Genomic DNA, 18,770 nt, shown 5'->3' on the forward strand with positions numbered 1-18,770 from the left:
TATCAAACGGACTGTTCTGCTTGAGCTGTGTGGGTTTGACAGGCTAGTCAAAAATTGCTTGAGCATTCATGTGAGGGCCTGTTTCAGAACCATCAAAATGATTCCATTGGTCTATGTGTCTGTCATTATGTCAGTACAATGCTTTTTGTTTTTTTGTGTTTTTTTTTTTTTTTACCACTATAGCTAGGAAATATGAATTAAAGTCTGGAGATGAAAGTTCTCTTTTCCTTTTTAAGTTGTTTCCAGGTATTCAGGACTCCTTACCCTTCCAAATAAATTTGTTAATTGTGTTTTCAATTAAGGAAAAATGCTGGTGGAATTTTATCAGGATTGCATTGACTGTATTTCAATTTGAGTAGAATTGACATCTTAATGGTATTTAGTCTTCCAATGCATGTGCATGCAATGTTCTTCCAGTTATTTAAGACTTAAAAAAAATTTTTTTTAACATTGACTTGCAGTTTTCTGAATACAAGTGCTTCACATCATTACTTAAGTTTATTTTTGACTATTTGAATTTTACCTGCCATATTTTATTTTCACCATTCTTTTCCATTTTTAGTTACTTTATTGATATAATCTTCATTTCTAGACTCTCTTCCAGGCCTCTCTCTCCTATCTTTTCACACACTAGCACACCCTTTAGTATGTCCTGATAAAGTCTCTTGCTTAGAACTTCTCTCAGTTTCTATTTATCTGTGAATGTTCTAATCTCACCATCATTTTTGAAAGACAGTCTTGCTGGATATAAGATTCTTGGCTGGAAGTTTTTCTCTCATAGTATCTTAAACATATCAGCCCACTGCCTTATTGCCTCCCTGGTTTCTGGTGAGAAATCAGCACTTAATCTTATTGGGTATCCCATATATTATGTATTGCTTTTCTCTTGCTGTTCTCAGAATCCTCTTTTTCTTTGGCATCTGGCATTCTGATTAGTATGTGTCTCAGAGTTGGATTTTTCATATGGGGGTACATTGTGCTTCTTGGACATGGATATCTATGTCCTTCAATAGAGTTGGGAAATTTTCTACCATTATTTCTTCATATATTCCTTCTGCCCCCTTTCCCTTCTCTTTTCTGAGTTACCAATGACATGTATATTTGCACATCTTTTGCTGTCTTTTCATTCCCTGATTCCTTGTTCAATTTTTTCCATTCTTCATCTGTGCTTTTATATGTTCGCTTTTAGAGGCCATTTCTTCAAGCTCACCAATCCTTTCTTCTCCCTCCTCAAATCTGCTATTATATGATTCCAGTGTTTTTTAATTTCATTTTTTTGTGCCTTTCATTCCCATAAGATCTGCTATTTTTCTATGTATGCTTTCAAATTCTTCTTTGTGCTCATGCAATGTCATCTTAATATCCTTAATCTCTTTAGCCATCTCATTGAATTTATTAAGGAGATTTGTTTGAACTTCTATGCTTAGTTGTCTCAGCACCTTTCTGTTATCCTATTCCTTTAACTGGGCCATATCTTCCTGTTTCTTGGTGTAGATTATAATTTTTTGTTGGTGTCTTGGCATCTGGCATAGTACAGTATTCTGGGTGCAGTTTTTCTCATTAGTTTAGGGCTTCCTGCCCTTTTTCCTTTGCTAGGTGTGCAGTAGGAGCCAAGGATGTAGTTGGTGCTCTAAGCTGTGGAGGCTTAAGCTGCCCCTATTACCCTGGGATGATGAAGCTTCTCTCAACTTTCTCCTTTGCCAGGGGTAGAAACAGAATCACAGCTGTGTGGAATAGTTCAAGTCATGCAAGCCTAGACTAGTTGCCCAGAGAGAATGATGAAGCTTCACACCCCTTTCTCTCCTGCCTGGGGTGGGGATGGAGCTGCAGACATGGACAGCAATCTATGCAATGCGGGTCCAAGATGATCACAGTTGTCCTGATAGACTTCCAATTTTTCAATCTGTGTCAGTGAGAGGTACCTGCAGTTACCTGGATAGGCTTGTGCACGGCTTGCCAATTTCCTCCCTGCCAGTGGTGGTGCTGAAGCCTAGGCTGGGCTGCAGGTGATCTGGGTGAAAGAAACTGGTCCCTATGGTCACTGTGATTTTCGGTCAGCCCGGCTTCCCCTCATGCTGTGGGTGGAGATAAATGGTGGCCACCAGCCTCTTTCTGACTTGGGCAGGTCCATACTTTAGCTGTTCTTAGGGTTAGACTTTAGCAAGCTGAATTTACTAATCGGTTTCTGAAATCAGTGGCCAACCATCTCTTCATCCCCTGTTTTTGGGAAAATGGAGTTTCCAATTCCAGCCACAGAATAGCTCTTGGGGTGGCTTGTGCTGCTATAGTAGGATATTCACTGGCCTCAGCAGCTTGGCCATCTATTTCACAAAAAGGCTAATTCAGATTACCCAGTTCCCTCCCTGCTGGAGTTGGGTCTAGGACCTACACTAGAGCTGCAATCTGATGTGGATGGAAAGATGCCGGTTCCTACCAGCACTGGGATTTTTAGTCCTGGTTCCCCTTTTGCCAGGCATGGAGTTAAGATGGTGGCTGTCAGCCTCTTTCTGACTTGGACAGGTTCAAAGTTTAGCTCTTCATAGGATTATACTTTATCCCACCTTATTTACTCATCAGTAACTGAAGTTGGTGCCCAACCATCTCTTCCTCCCCCATTTTTGGGAAGTGGAGCTTTCAATTCCAGTCATGGAACAGCTCCTGAGGTGGCTTGTGCCTCCAGTGGAGGACAGACACCAGCCTCCAGGTCGTCAGGTGCTCTACTTAGGAATTTTCTCTGCTCATGGCAGTCTTCTCCTTCCATTTCTTCAGGGATGTTGCAGGATGCTCTTCTGGTCTCCTGGGGCCCCTAAACAGGTGCACCAGCTAGTGCCAGATAGCTCTGGGTGTTTACTAACTGCCCTACTGCAGGAGCTGACTCTAGGAGCTCCTAACTCTGCCACCATATAGCTGGTTGTCTGGTCCTATGCTTTTTAAAAGACAAATTGTCCAGGCATATTTCATATCATAGACACATGTGTTTCACTATTTAGAGAGCAGAGGGTAGTTTTCATTCCTTGATCACTGTAGACCTAGTGCCTTGATGCCAGGCTTACACTCTCTATGCGAGCTGTGATTTGTCTAAACCTTAATTAAAAGCAAAAAAATTACCAGCTTCAAAACACTGTGTATATCACTTGTGTTTTATTGTATGTACTAGTGATGATGCAGCTGATTCCACAGAGTCCCCTTCCCTGGGCCCACTGTCTTGGGCCTCCACCTGTCTCTCCCCCTCTTCAGGGGATGAGAAGGGCCCTCTTCACCATAGGCTCCCCATCTATGAGTCCCTTCCCAGGCTCACTTTTACCCTGGGTACCCCATTTATCCTTTTCCTGGATCCACTATATTTTGGACTCCCGGACATTAAAGTCCAAACACATTTTTAATATTTATGTGTCAGGCTTCATACTCAAGTTTCATTTATTTTGCTCCTTTCCCCACCTCATTAGCTGGGACATAAGGAACTTTAAAGAGTTAAACCTGGCTTCATCTGTCTATAATTGTACCAGTCAATGGCTTTTCTATACTTGATTCACAGAGCAGAGATATATTATGGAAAAGAAAAAGAATCTGGAGCCTTGACAAGGCAGTGGGAAGGGCAGGATGCCCCAGTGGGCAGCAGTGAACTCAGCCAGCTCCAGGTCTAGAGGGGACAGGCTCTTGTCTCCTCTCCTGTGTGAGTAATCTTGCTGCTGGGATCCTACCAGATGATAGCCCAAACCCCCAACTTCAGGAAGAAAGCTGCAGGGAGTACAGAGGAAATGGAAACCTTTATCTCTAGAGCTCCAGCTGGCTCTAGGAGTGAAGAGAATGGGGCTTGATTTGTATAACATATGTAAACTGGGCAACCCCTAATCCAGGCTGCAGGAAAGTGGACAAGGCTGCTGCTTTTTTAAAAAAAATTTATTTTATTTATTCCCAACCCCCCTTTTCTGCTCTCTTTGTCCATTTGCTCTGTGTTCTTCTGTGTCTGCTTGTATTCTCATTAGGCAGCTCTGGGAACCAATGCTGGGACCTTCCAGAGTGTGAGAGAGGTGGTCATTCTCTTAGGCACCTCAGCTCCCTGATTTGCTATGTCTCTTATTGTCTCTCCTCTCTGTCTTGTTTTGTTGCCTCATCTTGCTGCACTAGCTCTCTGCATGGGCCAGCACTCCTACATGGCACAGCTCTCCTGCATGGGGCAGCATGCCACATGGGCCAGTTTGCCTTCACCAGGGGGCCCTGGGCATCAAACTGTGGACCTTCTATATGGTAGATGGGAGCCCAACTGCTTGATCCCCATCTGCTTCCCAAGGCTGCTTTTTGAGGTTCTACTCCCTCAGGCTGGCATTCTCCTCTTAGATCCTGAGATGGTGGAGCCCCACCTGGAGAGAAGTGAATGGGCTGAGGGCCCACAGTTCTGTCTTATGCAAAGCCCTGCCTTATGATGTCAGAACCCTGAAGGCAAGGCTGCTCCTAGTGGGTTGGTGGGATTAAAGGTTGGGATGGACTTGCATGCAAATCCAGTATGACTCCCAGAGGTGCTGGGCCCTCTACCAGAAGTAAGGGGGTCCTGCCAGAGCAGGACCCTGGATGTCAAGCAGCTTGTAGGGGCATTAGTGCCTCCAAACACAGGGTTCTTCTCAGGGGTGCTGGCTTCCACAATGACTATAGGGGTGTTCTGGCTCCAGGGCCCCAGGGCTTCAGGCCCAAAGCTTATCCCATAGCAGTTTGTGGTGTGGGGCCCCACTCATTTCTGCTCTTATACCAAGTGCTTGAATGTTGGAGCACAGATCTGTGACCTCCACTTGGCTCCCAGAGCTCTTAGTGCTGCTGAAACCCCCAACCTGGAGCTGGCTGGGGTGGTGCTGCCAAATGTTGAGCATCTCTGCCTCATGTTGGGCTTGAAATTGGTCACAGCACAGAGCACACTGGTGGCAGTTGCAAAGCCAGAGGCATTGACTGTGCCAGAGGAGAATGCAGTGGGGATGGACCCACAGGCCAGCTGGAGCCTGGCATGGGTGCCCAAGGTGGAACTTGTGGGTATCAACCCCCTGAAGCTAACTGGTGCTGCCCAGGGGTGGCTGGCCTTGAGTAGAGGTTGAGGTAGGACCTGCCAGGTTTGCAAAGTGGAAAGAATGGGCAGTGCTGATGGCTCCATGAGGCTGCCCACCAGGAACTCCAAATAGGGACTGGGGGGTGGCTGTAGGGTTAAAGGGGTCTTTACACTTTGGAGTGGGGTTGACTGGGGTGCCTGTGGCTGAGGCAGTGCTGCCACTGGTGTTGTCTGAATGGCCTGGTCAGATGGGAAGAAGGTGGCCATTGGGCCAGTGGGAGGCCCACAGAACAGTAGCAGGGGAAGGGATGGGTATTCATCAGGGTGACCCCAAGGTTGGAAGACAGTGGGAAACCAAGCCTGCAGATAGGCAGGTTGAGTGGTTGTGGATTATTTTTCATTTATTGAATTATATCACTTATACACAAAATATATAAATAAGTTTATAGTAATAGTTGTGAACTTGCAAAACAAACATGTATAACATCATACAGGACTTGTATACTTCACTCTACCATCAATGCCTTACATTGTGAAACATTTATAACTAACTGATTAAAGAGCATCCTCAAAATATCACTACTGGGAAGCGGACTTGGCCCAATGGATAGGTCGTCCGCCTACCACATGGGAGGTCCTTGGTTCAAACCCCATGCCTCCTTGACCATTGTGGAGCTGGCCCATGTGCAGTGCTGATGCGTGCAAGGAGTTCCGTGCCATGCAGGGGTGCCCCCCACATAGGGGAGCCCCACACGCAAGGAGGCACCCTGTAAGGAGAGCCACCCAGCATGAAATAAAGTGCAGCCCACCCAAGAATGGCACCACACACGGAGACCTGACATAGCAAGATGATGCAACAAAAAGAAACAGAGATTCCCAGTGCCACTGATAAGGATAGAAGTGGGCACAGAATTACACACAGCAAATGGACACAGAGAACAGACAACTGGCAGGGGAGGGGAAAGGGGAGAGAAGTAAGTAAAAAAATAAATCTTAAAAAATATATATACATCACTACTAACCAAAGTATCTTACATTTGGTGTATTTTTCCCCAAACCCACTTTATTATTTTTTATATGATTTTTACATGAACATATATAAACAGTGTGTAGAGTCAAAGTTGTGAACTTACAAAGGAAACATGCATAACATCATACGGGGTCCCATAGATCAACCCACCACCAACACCTTGCACTGTTATGAGACAATTGTTCAAATTATGAAAGAATATTGTCAAAATCTTACTACTAACTATAGTCCTTATCTTACATTTGGTATGTTATTCCTCCAACATACCCTATTATTACTTTTTAAATATTTTTTTATGACAGACGCTGTAAGCTTACCAAACAATCATGCTCCTGTGCAGAATTCCCATACAACACCCCTCTATGAATACACTACACTGTGGTGGCACATTTGTTAGAGTGTGAGATAATACAATCAGATTATTATCAGGTCCATAGCTTACATTTGGCACACTTTTTCCATGCTCCCATTATCAAAACAGTACATCCTAGGCATATTCATGAATATTACATTATTACTGTTAACCACAGTCCATAGGTCATTCCAGTTGTGTCTTTCCCATGCTTCTCCACATTCCCACCACCCTGCAATAGTGATATATATCTGCTCTAGTTCACAAAGAACACTCTTGCATCTGTACCATAAACCACAATTCTCATCCACCTTTGTGTTTTCTGTGTTATTCATTCCCTAGAATATTCTCTAGCTTTCTGTGAATTGACATGTACATCCCTAGACTACACTTTTCTGCCACATTCCCACTTATACACCAACTGTTACTCATTATAATATGTTACCATCAACCCTATACATTTCCATGCTTTTACAGTAAGGTTAATTACAACTTCTACATACATTAAACATCAATAGTCCATCTCAGCCCTGCTCTTATCTCCTTTAAGAATCCACCAGTGACCACCAGGTCTTGAAGATATTTTCCTACATTTTCTTTTAGAAGCTTTATGGTTCTTGATTTTATATTTAGGTTTTTGTTCCATTTTGAGTTAACTTTTGTATAAATTGTCAAATAGGGGTACTTTTTCATTCTTTTAGCTATGGATATCCTGTTCTCCCAGTACCATTTGTTGAAAGGTCTGTTCTGCCTGATCTGGGTGGGTTTGGCAGGCTAGTCAATAATCTCTTGACCCTAGATGTGAGGGTCTGTTTCTGAAACCATCAATTTAGTTCCATTGGTCTATGTGCCTGTCTATATGCCAATAGCATGTTTTTAACCACTGTAGCTAGGTAATGTGGTTTAAAGTGCTGAAGTGAGAGTTCTCTGATTTTGATTTTCTTTTTAAAGATGTTCCTGGCTTTTCAGGACCTCATTCCCTTCCAAATAATTTTCCATTTATTTTTAAAATTCTTGTGGAATTTTTATCAGGAATGCAATGTATCTTTATATTGATTTGAGTAGAATTGACATCTTAGTAACATTTAGTCTTCCAATGCTTGAGCACGGAATGTTCTTCCAACTATTTAGGTCTTTTTTCATTTCTTTTAGCAGTGAGTTGTAGTTTTCTGAATACAAGTGCTTTATGGTATTGGTTATGTTTATTTGTAAATATTTGGGTTTTGTCTGTCATATTTTGTTTTCAGCATTCTTTTTATACTTTCAGTTACTTTTACTGATATAATCTTCATTTTTTGACTCTCCTCCAAACCTCTCTTTCCTGTTTTTTCTTTTCTGGCTCTAACACACCCTTTAATATTTCCTGCAAAGCTCGTCTCTTGGTTATACATTCTCTCCATTTCTTTTTATCTGTGAATATTCTAAACTCACCCTCAATATTTAAAGACAATCTTGCTAGGTATAAGATTCTTCTCTCGCAGTTTTTCTCTTGCAGTATCTTAAATATATAATACCACACTGTCTTCTTACCTCCGTGGTTTCTGTTGAGAAATTGGCATTCAGTCTTATTGGGTATCCCTTATATGTTATGCATTGCTTTTCTCTTGCTGCTCTCAGAATTCTTTCTTTGTTTTTGGCATTTAACGTTCTGATTAATATGTGTCTCAGTTGGTTTACTTCGATTTATTCAGATGGGAGTATGTGGTCCATCTTAGACATGATATCCATGTCCTTCAATAGGTTTGGTCAATTTTCTACCATTATTTCTTCAAATATTCCTTCTGCCCTTTTTCTCTTCTCTTCTTCTGGGACACCCATGACACATGTTTGTGTCTCTTGCTATCATTTAGTTCCTTGAGACCTTGTTCAATTTTTCCCATTCTTTTCTTCATCTGTTCTTTTCTATGTTTTCAAAGGCCATTTCTTCAAGCTCACCAACCCTTCTGTCTCCTCAAATCTGTTATTATATGAGTCACATATATTTTTGTTTCATTTATTGTGCCTTTCATTCCCATAAGATCTGCAATTTATGTATGCTTTCATATTCTTTGTGCTCATCCAGTGTCTTCTTAATATCCTTAATCTCTTTAGCCATCTCATTGAATTTGTTAAAGATGTTTGTTTGAACATCTATGATTAGTTGTCTCAACTCATGTTATCTGGAGGCTTATCTTGTTCCTTCAGCTGGGCCATGTCTTCCTGTTTCTTGGTGTGGGTTGCAGTTTTTTGTTGGCATTTCTGCATCTGGCTTGCAAGAAGTATTTATTCTGGGTGTAGTTTTTCTCTTTAGGGCTTCCTGCCTTTTTCTCCAGTGTTGATTGTGCAGTAGGAGCCAAGAATGTAGTTGGCATTGTAAGCTGTGGAGGCTCAAGTTACCCTCATTTCCCGAGGGACTGATGAAGCATCTCCCAACTTTCTCCTCTTCCAGGTGTAGGGACAGAGCCACAGCTGGATGTAATAATCCAAGTTTTGCAGGCCTCAATTGTAGTCACCCAGAGAGACTGATGAAACCTCAAGTCCTTTTCTCTCCTGCCTATGGGGGGGATGGAGCTGCAGGTGTGGTCAATAATCTATGCCATGCATGTCCAAAATGACGATAGTTACCCCAGTAGAGTTACCACTATTCAGTCTCCCTACCGAATGTACCTGCAGTTACCTGGAGAGGGTGGTGCAGGTGGTGCTGAAGCTTAGGCTAGTCCTGAAGGCTGATCTGAGTGAAAGAAGCTGGTCCCTACCAGCAGTGTGATTTTCAGGTAGCCCAGCTTCATCTCATGCTGGGGACAAAGTCAAAATGGTGACTACTGGCCTCTTTCTGACTTGGATAAGTTAAAACTTAAGCTGTTCTTAGGGTTGTACTTAACCAGCTGAATTTACTAATTAGTAGCTGAAATCATTGGCCACCATCACTTCCTTCCCTGTTTTTGGGAAACAGAGCTTCCAGTTCCAGCCACAGAAGAGCTCCTGAGATGGCTTGTACCACCAGCGTCAGATGATTACTGGCATCCTCAGTGTGACCTGTATTTTTCCAGAGAGGCTGGCAAAGGTCCCCCCAATTTTCTCCCTGTTGGAGATGGGGCTAGGGCTTGGGCTAGAACTGCAATCTGATCTGGATGGAAAGAAGTTGGTTCCTACCAGCACTAGGATTTTCAGTCCATCTGCCTCCCTCATGCCTGGGCAGAGTTAAAATGGTGGATACCAACCTCTTCTGACTTGGATGGGTTCAAATTTTAGCCATTCTGAGGATTATACTTTAGCCCGCTGAATTTACTAATCAGTAGCTGAAGCTGGTGCCCAGTCATATCTTCCTACCCATTCTTGGGAAGTGGGGCTTCCAATTCCAGCTGCAGAATAACCCCCGAGGTAGCTTGTGCCTCCAGTGGAGTATGGGCACTGTCCTCCAGGGCATGGGGTGCTCCACTTACAAATCTTCTCTGCAGATGGGCAGTCTCCTTTCTTCTGTTCCTTCAAGGATGTTGTAGGATGCTCTTCTGGCTTCCTGGAGTCCCCACACAGGTGCTTTAGATAGCTCTGTGTGATTACTAACTGCCCTGTAGCAGGAGCTGACTCTAGGAGCTCCTAACTCTGCTGCCATCTTGCTAATTATCCTTGAATTTTGGATATTTTACATATAGGTCTAACGTTTCCTTTTACATCTTTTTGTTGTTTATGTTTCTTTGTTGAGAACTATCTTTTCTTTCATTCCAAAAGGACTTACCTTTCTCATTGAGCAGAGACTGCTTTGTCAGATAATTCCTTTTGTGGTTCATTTGGGACTGTATTTGCATATTGTTTTTTCCCCTGGAGAATAGATGAGGTTTTTTTTCTAGTTCTTTTTATGTTATGTTGTATAATTTGTGATGATATCCCAGTTATGTGTGCTTATTATATAGTTAGAGACTTCAAGATTGTTTTAGCTAATTGGTGCTTTGCTATTCCATATGAATTCAAGGATCAACTTTTTCCATTCCAAAAAAAGGTAGCCGAGATTTTGATAGGTATTGCATTTAATCTGTAGATCATTTCAGATTGTACTGATATTAAATCTGAAACATGGACACACCATATTCTTGTCATTTATTTATGTCATCTTTAATTTCAGTGTATAGATCATTCTTCTCTTTATTTAAATTTATTATCAAGTATTTTATTCTTTTAGATGCTTGTCCATATTTTATTCCCCAATCCTGAGGATTCTGGGATGGTGATACCCACTCCACCTCTAATTGAGAGGATGCTTCAATCCCATATGTCTGATGGGTGGGACTCTCTTGCTTGCAGTCCTAGACTCTCTCTGTTCCTTGGTATGGTGTTTGTCTAGCCTCACCTCCTTGTTAGTGTCCTGGGTGTGGCCACTGAACTGACGAGTAGGTGTTGCAACTAATGGAATTGATTTTTAATGCCCATTTTGAATTGTTCTTTCCTGGTATGGAAAAACAAAACTGATTTTTTTAGTGTTTATCTTATACCTTGCAACTTTTCTGATTTATTTCTTCTGTAGTTTTCTTGTAGATTCTTTGGGATTTTCAGTATGAAGGATCATATCATCTGAGAATAATGTTAGTTTTACTTTTCAGCTCTGAATTTGAATGCCTTTCTCTTTTTTTTGCCTAACTGCCCTGGCTACAGCTTCCAGTATAATTTTGAATAGAAGTGGTAAAAGTGAGCATCCTTGTCTTGTTCCTGACCTCAGGTTTCATTCTTTCATTGCAAGCTTTCATTGTTTCTCACATTGACCACAGTGTTACCTGTGAGGTTTTTGTATTTGTCATGTTGTGATTGTTACCTTTTATTCCTATTTTTCTGAGTGATTTTATTATGAACTCATGGTAGATTTCATCAGAAGCCTTCCCTGTGCTGTTGAAGTTATCATGGGTTCCCCCTCCATTCTTTTAATGTGGTGTTACTATACTGACTGATTTTCTTGTGTTGAACCACCACTGCATTCTGGGGATAAGTCTCCCTTGGCCATGGGGTATAATCCTCATAATATATGTAGTTTGATTTGATTTGCCAGTGTTTTGTTGAGGTTTTTTGCTTCTATATTCATATGGTAAGTTCTGTTGTTTTCTTTTGATGTTGCTCTCTGGTTTGGGTATCAGAACAATACTAGCCTCATAGAATGAGTTAGAAAGAATTCTCACCTCTTCCATTTTTTTTGAAGAGTTTGGGAAGGACTGGTGTTAATTCTTGTTTGAATGTTTGGTTTAATTCTCCCTGAAGCAATGTGGACTTTGACCTTTCCTTGTTGGCAGATTTTTGATTATTTAATCTCTTTGCTTTTATAGGTCTGTTAAGGCCTTTTATTTCTTCTTGAGTCAGATCAGGTTATGTTTATGTTTCTAGGAATTTGTTCATGTCCTCTAGATTATCTAGTTTGTTGATATATTTATTCTCTTATAACCCTTTTAATTTCTGCCAGATCAGTGGTAATCTTCCCACTTTCATTCTTTAATTAGTTATTTGGATCTTCTCTCATTTCTCTTTGTTTGGCTGGATAAAGCTTTGTCAATTTTATTCATCTTTTCAAAGAACTGAATTTTGGTTTCATGATCCTCACAGTTGATTTCTATTCTTTATCTCACTTATCTCCATCCTAATCTTTATTATTTCCTCCCTCCTACTAATGTTAGGTTTGGTTTACTCTTCTTTCCTCAAGATATGAAGTTAGGTTATTGATTTGATATCATTCTTCCTCAATGTAAGAATTTATAGTTATACGTTTCACAATGAGCAGTGCCTTGCTCCTTTCCATAGTTTTTGGCACTTTAAAAAAATTTTTTTCTCTAAGAATTTTCTGGTTTCCTTTGTAGGTGGATTTCAGAAACTTATCCCATTGGTTATTTTTAAATGGGTCATATATTTTCCACTTGTACAATTTCAGTTTTCCTTCTGTTATTGATTTTTATATATATCCATTGTGGTAGGAGAGGATTTTGTGTGATTTCTATCTTTTAATTTTTATTGTCTTGTGCCCTAACAGATGGTCTAGCCTGTAAAATGATCCATGGACACTTTAGAAGAATGTGTATTCTACTATTGTTGAGGGTTGTTCTGTATATGTTAGGTGCAGTTTGTTTATAGTATTGTTTACATCCTGTTTCCATTCTGAAATTCTGTCTTGATGATTGATTCGTTCTTTATTTTTGAATATTTATTTTATTAATGTATCTCACCTTCCCCTCTGTTGTCTGCTCTTTGTGTCCATTAGCTGTGTGTTCTTCAATGTCCACTTGCATTTTTGTCAGGTGGCCCCGGGAATCTGTGTCTCTTTTGGTTGCATCATTTGCTGCATCAGGTCTCCATGTGTGTGGTGCCACTCCTGGGTGGGCTGTGTTTTTCGTGTGTGGTGGCTCTCCTTGTGGGGTATACTCCTTGCACATGGGGCACTCTTATGCATGGCATGGCATTCCTTGCACGTGGCAGCACTGCACATGGGCCATCTCACCACACAGGCCAGGAGGCCCTGAATACTGATCCCTGGACCTCCTTATATGCTAGGCAGATGCTTTATCAGTTGAATCACATCTGCTTCCCTGATTCATTCTCTAAAGTGGTGTTTTGAAGTCTCTATTATTGTATAACTATTTCTTCTTTCAGTGTTGCCAGTGTTGTTTCATGTATTTTGTGGCTCTGTGCATATATGTTGCTTATTACTATACCTTCTTGGTGGATTGACCCTTTTCTTAATATATAGTGTCCTCCATTTTGTTTGTTGTTGTAGTTTTAGAATGCAAGGCTGTTTTTTTTTTCTTTCTGATAGTAGTTTAGCCACCCCTGCTCTCTTCTAGTTACTCATAGTATGTAATTTTTTTCTTCTCAAAACTTTCAAACTATTTGTTTCTTTGATTCTAAAGTGAGTGTTTTTAAAATAACATAGGTGTTTGAAATATTTTATAAAATACATTTGGCCAATATGTGTATTTTGATTCGTAAGTTTAATCTATTTCTGTATTTTTTGTTTTTTAAAAGATATTTAGATTACATAAATGATGTATTAAAAACATAGGGGATTACTGTATGCCCCACTCCCTACACCTCACACATTTTCTGACATTAACATCCTTCATCAGTGTGGTACATTTGTCCCAATTGAGGAACACATTTTGGAGCATTGCCTCTAATCATGGATTATAGTTTACATTGTAATTTATACTCTGTTTCACACAATTTTGTAGCTTATGGCGATATATAATGACTTGTGTCTGTCATTACAGTGTCATTCAGGGCCATTCCCTTGTCCCAAGAATGATCTCATATTACATCTGTTTTTCCTTCTCCTTTCCCTCAGAATCTCTAATGGCCGCTGCCTTCACATAAATGATATAAATCTTCCATTCCTAGAATCAGAATAAGTCTCTAGTAGGATACCAGTAAGTGTACTTTAGTCCATAGTTCATTCCCCAATCCTGAGGATTCTGGGACGGTGATGCCCATTCCACCTCTAATTGAGAGGGGACTTTGCTCCCATAGAGCAGATGGATGGGATTGTCTTGCTTACTGTTGTAGATTATGTTTTTTGGGATGGTTGTCCCATCAGCCCATCATTATTGTCTCATCATTTCCTAGTTGTACTGGGTGAGTCCAGTGAACTGTAGAGTGGTGTTGCAACTCTGTTGAGATTCAAAGCGCAGCTGGGACATAGACATTCCAAAGACTTAAGTATTTGGATGTACACCTTATAATCTTATTTATTTTGAAGCATGTACTTTGAAAAGCAGGATTTATTTAGGCATTTTAAATTCATTTCTTATACATCTTATACTTTTTTACCCTCATTTCCTCCATTCCTGCTTTCTTTTGTGTATAGTTGATCTTTTATAGTGAAACAGTATGATCCCAGTCTTACTTCTTTTTCTGTATATTTTTTAGATATTTTATTTGTAGGGTTTTGTTGGAGTGTATATTTAACATCACAAATTGATAATAATCCTCTTTGAATTAACTTGAACTTACCTTCAGTTTCAACAGAAATAATAAGAAACTAAAAGTGAATTGTTAGATTACTTTCAAAGAAAATTTAATTTAGAAATGAACTACATTTTAAGACATATAACTACAAATACCTTTAAAACTAATTGATCCTGAAATATGTGCACATTTAAGGGTAACGAATAGATTTTGTCAAGATGATGGCAGTTGTTCCATTTCAGAACAAGAACTTACTGTAGGGTAAGAAGCAATAATCAGATATGGAATGAAAAGGACAGGTGCAATAGAGATAGTGAGAAAAAAAGACCCATATTTAAGAGTGGGAGAAATATGGAACCAGGAAACACCCAGAATTAAGCTGCCATATTTTTGAGCAGTTTTCAGAAATGACAGGAGAGACATCTCTGTGAAGTTGGGAAAGCTATTCTGAATCATAATACTGCCTACAAATTCAAGGGGAAAAAATCATATAAAATGACCAATAGAAAAAATACTCATGTCTGTTGACATACAAAGGTAATATAGGGCAAAAAAGGAATAAATGCAGAGCAACAACATACAATGAAATGAAAATTCTTCATTTTGGTGTCTTTTATGATGTACTTTAAAAAAAAACAAGGTATAAGGTATTAAGAAAATGAAGCAAGATATGAAAAGACATCAGATAAGAAATAAACAATGAAAGGACAGAAAAGAGGAAAGAATATGGAAAACAAAAAAGGAAAATTACTTCAAAATGTAATGCAAGCTAGAAGAAACACAGTGAATGATAATGCCTTATAAGAAATAGTAGTTGATAAGAGAGAAAAATACTCAAGAAAGCTAAAAATTTTAAAAGATTTGAAAAAAGTGTTAAAAGCTAATGATATGTACAGAAGAGCCAATATGTTAATAACTGGAGTGCATGAATAGACAAAATCAAAGCAGAGACCTGAAACAAATGAAAAAATACCATTTTTTCCCCCTGGAAATAGAAGGAATGCTTTGAAACTGCTTATTAAAAGTGCATACTGAGCACTGAATGGGAATAAATATAATGGCAATATATAGTCTAGTAAAATTGATGGGCTTTAACAAAAAAGAAAAATTTGTGCATTTAGCACAATAGATAGAAAGAAAATTAGATTCTCATTAAGGTTTTTGAAGACAATGCATTATGTCAGAAGAAAATGGAACCATTACTTTTATACCCAGCAAAATTGATTTGCAAGTGTAAAAGTCATGGAAGTCCAAGTTACACAATTAGACCATGGGTAATATTGTTCCCACATTCCCTTTTAGCTGAGTGAACAGAGTTCAGTAAAGGTAGTGTTCAGAAAGACATTGGCCTGAGGACATTGCTAAGTATTAAATTTATACTTGTTCAGTATGACTAAATGAGGGTTGTATGAGAGAGGGAGTGTCTTTGGTGAAAGCTACTATGGAGACAGACTTAGGGTAATTCAGGAAGTTCTAACTCTGTTTAGGGTGCTTATCTTATCTGTATGTGTACTTATTTTATTGATAAATATTAAGAAAAACAACTTGTAGGAGACAAATATTGTTTAATATAATAATACCTAACATTAAAAGTAAAGTCTATTTCTAAAACTCACTCTAAATCTATCAAACTAAAAACCAGACTTTCACTAAATCAGCTGGTTAGAGAATGGGTATGAGGGATTGAGCACTGAGGCATCTCCATTTCATTGGTATTATGCCTTCTTTCAGTCTGCAAACACCAGCTCCTCTCAGTTTCCAGCAAAGACCTTCAGTTCATGCATAGTCTTTGTAGCTGTCGATACTAGGATCTGTAACACAAACACAAGTGTCACAATCTGGAAAGGCACAGAGATTAATGAGAGAGGAAGCTGTACATGCTGACCCTACAGGCACCTGCAGCCCTCTTCCCCAAATTAAGGAGCCATTGGATGGATGGCCAAGCAACCTAAGGGCTTTTATGGAAAGGGTTTCTGTCCCCTGGGTGGGAGTTGTCAGGGCATCCTTTATGTCCTGTGCCTATTTTTACCAGTTAGTTCTTAGCTCCACTTGCCTGTTCACATAAAATATTAATCGCAGCTACCTAGTATTCCCCTCGGTTTTGCTGAATTTCCTGAAATGCCAAAAAGAAATGTAGAAAACCAGTGGATTCCATATGCACTTGTTTCTCTTCCCCTCTTCTGACCTGTTCCACATTCCTCTTCTTTCTTTTCAGGTCTTTTTACTTCCCAAATCTCTTGAACCCAGTACAGAATAATTTCTGGAATGAGACTTGTTCTAGAACAGTGTTAACAGCTGGGGGAGGGAGGAAAGAAAACATTTATGCATGTCTGAGTGACCTAGTGCAGGAAAACACCTGTGTGGCCTGAGGAAAGTTCACAGGGAGTGGCATGTGTAGAGTTTGTGGGAAAGGGCTGACCTGTCTCACTGGAGCTGTGGGTTCTGAGAGGAGCAGGGAACCCTGGGCCCTGTGGTCCAGAGAATCTGTGGTGGTTCTGGTTCATTCCCAGAGACCAGGTCAGCAGGAGTGTGAGAGCCAGTGTGTGAAAGAAGCCAGGCAGTAGCCCCTTTGCATGAGTCCTACAGAAAGCCTGCCAGGCCTTAGAAAGTATTGAGGGGCAGCTGGACATGAATCTTTCTCAAGTGCGGGCAAGTTCAGGTTTTATTCCTAATCCTTGGCTTTTGGATCTGGGTGTAGAGTGAATGCTAGAAGGGCATTCAAGGATATGTATCCTGGAGTCAGGGCAAGATGGCATCTGAGTGAGCACACCTTATGCTCTCTCCTGTGAAGAGGCAACTGAGCAGGGTTGGAGTCTTACTGGAGTGGGCTCTCTTGGGGTGATGCATTGCCTTCCCCCCAGTGTGGGACATGACTCCTGGTGATGAGCCTCCCTGGCACTGAGGGATTACTACCAAGCACCAGCTGATGATGTAACTACAAAAAGCCCATGAGCAAAGAGGTCAACTCAGACTGGCAGACTATCTCAGTCTACATGTAATATCAGGTGTTAAAAACTGCTTTCTGACTTTGGATAAAAAGGGAGAAATGGAAAGGACAAGTGAGTTTATATGGCTAAGTGTCTCCAAAAAAGAGTCGGGAGGTCATCAGGGGGTGACGCTTATGCATGCCTCAGCAGGGTACCAGAGACAGCCAAGGTAGATGGAAACTGAGGTGCTGGTTCTGCTGGGGGCTGCAGAGATCCACAGGTTCTATGGTCAAGGCAGATGGCTCTGGAGTTCAGGGCCATGTCAGGTGGCCCTACTTTGGAGTTTCTGTTCCTGAGTGTGATGGAGTTGGGCTCAGATATAATCTTTCTACACATGCCTCTTCTGTTACTTTTACTGGACCTGTGGTTGGTGCTTGTGTTGGTGTATACTCAGGAGACCTGAATCTCTGAACTGTCCATGTGACAGCCAGGCTCTGGGCCTCAGCAGACTTAATTTCTTGGACTTACCCTGGCCAGCTGACAGGGAGGTGAAGAGTGACAACCACCACACCAGGGAGCCAAGAGTGCCTACAGCTGCAAGCAGGAGAATTGCATCCATCATCCATGTGGAATCTAAACCCACTCTTGATGTAGAGGGGGACTCAACATAGCCATCCCAGGTCCATGAGATGGAGGAATAGAATATGGATTAGAGTGGACTTACTGGTGTTCTGCTGGGGAACTATTAACTATTGTGATTAGTAAGGGAATAAATTGTAGTAGTGATGTGGAGAGGGTGGCCACGGTGGATGCTGATGGTCAGGAAATGGAAGAAGAGATATGGTGTGGGGGCATTTTCAGGATTTGGAGTTGTCCTAGGTGGTGCTGCAGGGACGGATGCTGGACATTGCGTGTCCTGTCGTGGCCCACTGGGTGGACTGGGGGCAAGTGTGGACTACAATATGGACCACTGTCCATGTGCTGCAGTGATTCTCCAGAATGTATTTGCCAGGTGCAGTGGATGTGTCACAATGATGGAAGAGAGGGTTGCTGTGGGAGGGGTGGTATGGGTGGGGTGGGGGGTATATGGGGACCTCATTTTTTTAATGTAACATTTAAAAGAAAATAAAGAAGAAAAGAAAAAAAGATGTGCATCCCACTGACCCTCTCTGGGACATACTCACACCCCTCTCCCCTGCCCCCACATTCATAAGCACACTACTCAGACTTGCACTTAGTCCACAGTCCCTGTACATAGAGTCCATGCCACCTAAGGGAACACTGATGCTTATAAGAACTGTAGTTCTTTACCTGGAGAATCTATTTAACCATACCTCAATCCTCATTTCTTCCAGCAGATGGAACCAGAATGATTCTCCAGACAAAGCAGCAAGAGTGCTCTGATTTTCTTATGTGGATATTTCCTCAAGAGTGAGTGATTCCAGAATATGTGCTGTTTTTGTTTCCTCCTAGAGTCATTCCCAGTTACAGAAATGACAGTTTCATACTGGATCATGCTGT

At 40.9% G+C, this 18,770-nt stretch overlaps 1 long non-coding RNA gene across 1 annotated transcript in view; it reads left to right on the forward strand.

The window, feature by feature from the left end:
- The window catches only part of LOC139438465 (uncharacterized), a 55,871-nt gene extending 37,101 nt beyond the window's left edge, over positions 1-18,770 (forward strand). The window contains exon 3 of the long non-coding RNA XR_011648126.1: positions 18,605-18,770. This is a non-coding gene — a long non-coding RNA (uncharacterized lncRNA). The remainder of the gene's footprint in view (positions 1-18,604) is intronic.

Source organism: Dasypus novemcinctus, assembly GCF_030445035.2.
Source record: "Dasypus novemcinctus isolate mDasNov1 chromosome 8 unlocalized genomic scaffold, mDasNov1.1.hap2 SUPER_8_unloc_1, whole genome shotgun sequence".
NCBI classification, from domain to species: Eukaryota; Metazoa; Chordata; class Mammalia; order Cingulata; family Dasypodidae; genus Dasypus; species Dasypus novemcinctus.